The 6,826-nt window shown below is 35.0% G+C and overlaps 2 long non-coding RNA genes across 2 annotated transcripts; both read left to right on the plus strand.

Annotated features, from left to right (window-relative positions):
• The first annotated feature begins 1,762 nt into the window (after positions 1 to 1,762).
• Positions 1,763 to 6,826, plus strand: LOC147866830 (uncharacterized). Its single transcript, XR_015529532.1, has 2 exons — positions 1,763 to 2,147; positions 6,224 to 6,826. It is a non-coding gene; the product is annotated as an uncharacterized LOC147866830 (long non-coding RNA).
• Positions 3,957 to 6,634, plus strand: LOC147866831 (uncharacterized). Its single transcript, XR_015529531.1, has 2 exons — positions 3,957 to 5,417; positions 5,743 to 6,634. It is a non-coding gene; the product is annotated as an uncharacterized LOC147866831 (long non-coding RNA).

The following is a 6,826-nucleotide window of genomic DNA, read 5'->3' on the forward strand; positions in this document are numbered from 1 at the left end:
TCTCCAAATGCTCGATGGAAGGTAATGTGATGTAGTAGCTATGTATGAGTATGTGTGAAGTACAATGGCATTGATAAACAATCTCATCGTTTATTGCATTTTTCATGATCCCTTCCATCTAATTATTGACGTCGTGGTTTGTATTATGATCCTCTACTACATTTAAGATCGGTATTTCTACCTATGTTTTGTGATTCCTTTTAGTACAATATAGTGCCAATAAGTGGGAGAAGACCCCCATGTGTTCATGCGTTGTCATAATTTGATAACAAGTAATATGTAAATAATTCAATGTTTTTCTCTTACCTTCTGCTTGAGTCACATTATCAAACAATGTGTTCAAGTATCATTATGTAGGTACCGTTTGAGTCACATTACAATTGCAAAGACCAAATGTGACATGTTCCAATTCTTAACTCTACATCTTGGGAGATGAAGAGAATGCACGAGTTAATTATGCAAACAATTCTTGAATATTCAAAGAACTTGTGCAAATGGGAAAGGTCATTGCCCAATAAGAATCTACAAACAATTAATTTGAGCTCCTTAACTAAAATTAAAGGAGAATAGAAGTAATACTACCAAACAAATCTAATTAAGAAAGAGAATACAATAACAATCCAAGTACTTAAATAGTGCTAAGGAAATGTTATATTTATATTAACTTTTTTTTATAAGTTTGCACTTGTAATTTCAGTTTTAAGTAGATATAACCAAGACATTCTTAATTAAAAACCAAAGGCACTTGTTGTACCTTCAACCATTGTTACTTGGGGTCGAAGCTACCATCGTTTGCTTATGATACGATCTACCTTTAAAAATTACAATTCCAACTGCCCACACGAAGTGAAGGCAATAGGAAAAAACTTTAGTTAATAATGCTTCTCATCATTGAAAATGCATGCATCACGATAATGGTGACATATGTTATCCTATCTAAACATCGAGCTTATATATCAAACATACAAAACCGTAATGGCTATAAAAAGGATCAATGTAGCAAGTCTGCAATGAATCATATTCTCATTAAGGACTAATTTCTATTCGTAGTTGTCAAATTACTAAAACGTCGGATCCATACGTTTTCGAGATTATGAACTTTCAAGTAAATAAAGAAAACTTCAAAGTTGAGAGATATGTATGCCGTTTTCTACCATGTTTATGTTGGTGCGACTCATATATCGCATGCAAAAACCTCATCGGTGCCCTCATATAAATTCCAACAAATAGAACAAAAGTCTACAAGCTAATAATGTATAACACGAGACACACACATGGTCTCCAAATTCTTGTGGCACACATGGCTAGGCACACTAGTGACTATACCTTTGCATCACGTGGCGAGGAAGACTCTACATAACACATTATTACTAAGGACATTATACTCTTCATATGTTGGCCCCTTCTCGAAGACACGATCAGTTCATGGCTCTTTTAAGCGCATGATCACCCGACTCTTTTTATCTGCCTTGTTGGGCCCGAACAACTGTAGCGCATCACAGGCTGGGCTCCAGAGAGGCTCGACCGAGAAAGGGAATGAGCCGGCAATACGGCGGACAAATGAGAAGAAAAAGCCAACACACACACACACACACAAATGAGAAGAAAAACCAAGGCATGCACACCACCGTGTGGACAAGACAAAAGGAAACATAAGGCAGGTTGGCCGAGGGCATTCCGTGGAATTAACAAAAACCTTCCCTTCCAAGTATTTTGAGAAACCTTGGGCTTCTCTGTTCTGGCAGATCTGCTTTCATTCGCCATGGCGATTCCTTCCATTTCATTTTTTTTTTTCTCTTTCTTTCTTTTCCGAGCCTCCTCCGCCTCTTCTCATCAACGCCACACACCTATGCTTCTTTCTGAGTTCTCATTTTTTCCTTTTTTTTTTTTGCTGTGCAGAAAAAACGGATCGATTCTTGCAGTACCACGATGTCATCAGATCGCTGTGAAATAGAGCTATTATTTCTCTTCTTTTCCGAACCTCCTCCGCCTCTTCTTGTCAATGCCACAGCTAGGGTTTTTTTTTTCTGAGATTTTTTTTTTTTCCCTATGCAGAAACGGATCGTTCGTGCAATAAAACGACCTCACTAAAACACACATATATATCGCAAACTCATTTATTGGGCTTTCTCTGAAAGATCGATCAGGTACTTAATTACTCCTCCTTTTCTATGTCTTTTCAGTAAAAGAAAAGGCAATACTTTAACGTGTAGTTTTATTTTTATTCTTCGGCTTCTCCTTTATTTATTTATTTTGCTTTTCTCTCCTTTGGTTTGCTTTTCTTTATTCAGTAAAAAAAATATCTTAATTCATTGGATGAATTTAAATTGTTTTTTGGTTTTCTTGGTTTTACTTTCTCTTTTTGTCTTCTGTGCGCTATTATATTTCTATTATGTTTAGTTTTTTAATCAGGTTTTGCCGTAAAAATACACTTTCACATCGTTTGATGGATTTATATATTTTGCTTTTTAGTACCTTTTTGTTTGATATGTCTGTTGCTCAGCTACAAATTTAGAACTGATCAGGTACTCTACTCCTTCAAGTTTAAATAAATAAAAAACTTTACATCAATGCTGTGAATTTATATAGATCTGTTTTTGTTTTTTTGTCTTAAATAGATTGTGCTAACCTAGAACCGATCAGGTTTCTTCTCCTTTGCCATTTAAAACTATCTTTACATCATAAGACAAATTCTACGTTGTATTTTCTGTTTTTCATTACTTCTTTTGCTTTTGTACATTATCCTCAATCCAGGACCAGTTTCCACACTATTCGATGAATTTTATAGGTATATTAGTTTTCGGCTTTTATACTTTTCTTGTTTTCTGTAGTTTTTGCTGCTTTTCTTTTTTCTTTTCATAGGTTATATTAAGAAGTCTCCTCAGGCCTCATGGAACTCTGCTTTTAGGACCCATCATATGCGTTCTTGGGCCTTAATGAGAATAAAAAGCTTTCCTCTACTCAGTGAATTTATACCCTTTTTTGCATTTGTTCTTGTTTTTTTCGTCCATTTTCCTTTGGCTTTTGATAGATATATACCTCACAGCGAAATTTCTTGAATACATAAGTTATAACCATAAATTTCCCAATGAATTAATTAGGATGCTGCTAAGGAGGGCTTTCTTGTTCTTTGCATTTATTTCTTTATGTATTTTAACTTTTTAGTACATAAGTTTCGAGGATTGTTGGATACCCAATTGTTACACAAGCATATACACCTGAATCGAGTTTGTTTTAATGACTTGATATTCTTTTAGCAAATATCTTAGACAAAATTGTATGATGAGTTGTCTAGGTTATTAGACCCTCCTTAGAGCACCCTTATATGTTATTTTGATTGTCTCAGGTTGCGAGACCCCTCCCTTAGAACTTGTAGAACACTTTTAGATATTATTTTGATGATCTGCTACAAGTTCTTTACCCAAACCACTTTCAAAATACAGTTTTAGTGCTTTTAAGCACAACAATTTTACATCTGTCGATGTATTCTGCACATTAGCATAATCTTCTACTGCCCATTGACGTTTCACAGTAATGTAAGTTGTTACTAAAATTTTTAAAGAGAAAATAGAATTAACAGGAATATGTAAGGAAATGAACATAAATACTATATCATTGTAGGACAAGAAATATTTTATGCCATCAGAAATCATGCTCTCAGAAACAAAGAAAAAATACAAAGGTGTCATCTTCCTGTCATAATTGGATGGTATTGGATCACAAAGAAGAATCAATTGCGAGTGAGGTGGATAAATATGTAATGCTGCATAGAGTCTGGATCCTGCCGTGAGATCTTCGGATCCTTGATCCCTTGCTCTCTTACCCCATCACCCTCCTCGACGTGAGCATGTGATTGGTCTTAATCTTGACGCAATTGTCCGATAATTCCATAATAAATTTATGGTTTTTGTTTTTATGTATTGAAGGTGGTATATCTTAGAAATAGATGTATTTAATCATTTCTTCTATCATAGTGTTTGCAAACTCTAATTCCTGTAAATCCCTATGGATTGAATGACCAAAGAGAAATGAAAAGTTGAGGTAACATCTTCAAAAGGCCAAAAGTTACATCCGTGTAAATTTTATAGACTCTATGGTGAAGTAAAATAAGATAAAAGTGTACCAAAACGAGGTAGCTGCACTATGTAACTAGGCTGAGGGCAAAGAACAATGATATAGGTAGAGATCATGAGTACAAGTAATCTGGAAGATAAATTTACAAAATAAATATACCTGGGTTGGTAGAACTTAAGTGGGTCAGACCATGGGATGATGCCTTATTGCACCAATATTCTCAGTAATGAACCAACCGGTATCCTTCGATGAAAGCTAAGTCTTCTATGCAATGCTCCTTGTATCCTCAATTAAGCAACATCCTTCTATAGTCTCTTGGCATAGAGGGGAGGTTCTAGCAATAACTGTCTACCCACTTTAAAATTCATCACTACTCCCTCTGAATTGAACACTTGTCTATTTCCAGTCTGGAGAAAGTTTTTGTTATTTCCCCAAATGCCAATGGACAACCTAGTATCGAGCAATGTTTTGTCCCATCTAGGATGATGTCGTCAGTTCTTGCCTTTTTTCTCAATTATAGATGCTAATTGAGCAACTATATGGCGAATTCATCCCATTTTTATCTCTTACACAGTTTAACCAGGCAGATTTGTAGACATAGTTGGAGCTTAGGAGCATTGTAAGAAACAGAAGAAAAATCAATGGTTTTTCAGAGTTTTTTGCCTTCAAATTTAATCCCATCATCCCACGATGACGCATGTTATGGGATGATGCATAAATTTTAACAGGAAAATTAACAGTATCACGACATAAACATTAGAGAAGTGGGCTCATTTCAACATGGAAAATATTGAAAACTTATTTTGTGAAGAGTTTTTTGCAAGCACCAAAGAGAATGTTTTCATACTCTGAGGAGAAGGTTTTCCTGCAGTGTTCTTGCTTATTTATCAATTTTTCTTCAGTGTAGATATAATGCTCGTTTCTCTCATTTCTGAGTTGAGTACTTAAATATCAAGGAATAATTAGACATTGAGCCCTTTCACTATTTTTATCTAGTTCTTCTCTAGAGTCTTGTGTTTTTGAATTCACTCAAATTTGATTCTTGGACAAGGACGAAGTTGGCTAACATATATTTTTTCCTTTGAAATATGAACAGGTTTTGGTAGTTCTTGATAATCCACTGGACAATTTTTTTAGCTGCTGCAGGGTCGATTGTAATGGTTGAATTTGTTGCTGGGTTCTGATTTCTGAATAGCTAAACTTTTTCCTTTTACTAGGTGGTTTTACGAAATCCTACCAATGAGATTATGATACCAATTGTAGAGGAGTTGTGTCAATGCCTACCATTGGAAAGGTATTTAGGGTTAGGACAAGGTTGCTAGATGTTCCTGATGTTGAAGAAGGTGGGTATTGAACGAGAATTCAAAGTGGTACTTTATGTATAAAACATTTATGATTGTGTGCAATGGGTCTTGAACATACTCTTAAGCACTTATTCTCAATAAGGGGTGCTATGGAATATTATGGTAAGAAACCTTATTCGGGTCTTCATTATGGATACAATTGAAATAATTTAATCCTTCATGTTTTAACTACTGCATGAACGAAATCAATATTCAAGTCGTACTTATAATATTTTAACCTAGTTCTATCTATCATTGAGATTATTATTTTCAGCTATTGAAGAATATAAAGAAATCAGTCTCACTTTATATTTTGCTTTTACAGAACCTCCATTTGAATTTCATGCTTTTAACACAACTTGGAACTGCAATCAATATCCTGTTTTATGTGTAACACATCCTTACATCTATGAAGCTTATTTATAGCAATTCATTTCACTTACAGTCTTGTGTGTGTAGGGATATACCAATGGCATTGCCTGTGTATCCTTACACAACTATTATTTCTTGCCATAGATTAGTTATGAGAGTATCCCTCAGTATCCCTCAGATTAAGTTGATTGTATGTGTTTAGAGTTTTAGTTTGTGAGTCCAGAATTCTTGTGTATGGACGGAAATTTTCACTGGAGTAGTTTTGTTCTGTAAACATGATATGATGATTGGGATTGGGCCCTCGGATCAAACATTAAGCATGCATATCTACTGCCATAAAAGTTAGGAGTGAGTGATGACATGGTTAAATGTTAAAGAATATAAATTTTAATGTGGACATTAATATCAGGGTTGGTCACTTTAATACTTTGCAGGTGTGTGAAAGTTAGCAAGTTTTTGACGCACATGCTACAAAAGAAGAGTTATTCCTACTTTTGCTCTTTTGGGAGTTCGAGCACGTTTAAGGTATGGAGTCTGGAGAGGGGGGCTCGATGTAAATTTTTGGAAGGAGAGAAATGTCTCAAGAAGAGAATGCCAACCTCTGCCGTATTGTCCTTCTAGAAGGAAAAAATTAGGGTTTCTGTTTAGTCTTTGGCTGATCAGAAACTAGGATTTCTGATGACTGTTGGAAGTTAGTGTGTATCTGAATGGTTTTTCCGATTTTTTGTTTGCAGATTTAGAAAACTAGGGTTTCTGGTCTCCTGGTTGCATATCGAACTTTTCACTGTCTTTCACATATCAGAAAAACCTTTGTTGATCAGACAATAAAGAATTATTTATATATTGTTTACATATTCAGCAATCGTGATATCTGATATATCCTAAGAAAATCGAATAATAGGGTTTTTAACATCACTGCAGATCGGCTGGCACACTTGTAGTGTTATGCTGTCCGAAACAGTCTATTATTGTAATCGTTTGATTCTAATCGGAATAATAAATAAATACTGAAGCAGGCTCCAAGCTTTGGGCCGATC

The sequence above is a fragment of the Azolla caroliniana genome, unplaced genomic scaffold (genome assembly GCF_043228905.1).
Source record: "Azolla caroliniana isolate FFs.n. ecotype wild unplaced genomic scaffold, voAzoCaro1.0.p SCAF_3, whole genome shotgun sequence".
Lineage (NCBI taxonomy): Eukaryota > Viridiplantae > Streptophyta > Polypodiopsida > Salviniales > Salviniaceae > Azolla > Azolla caroliniana.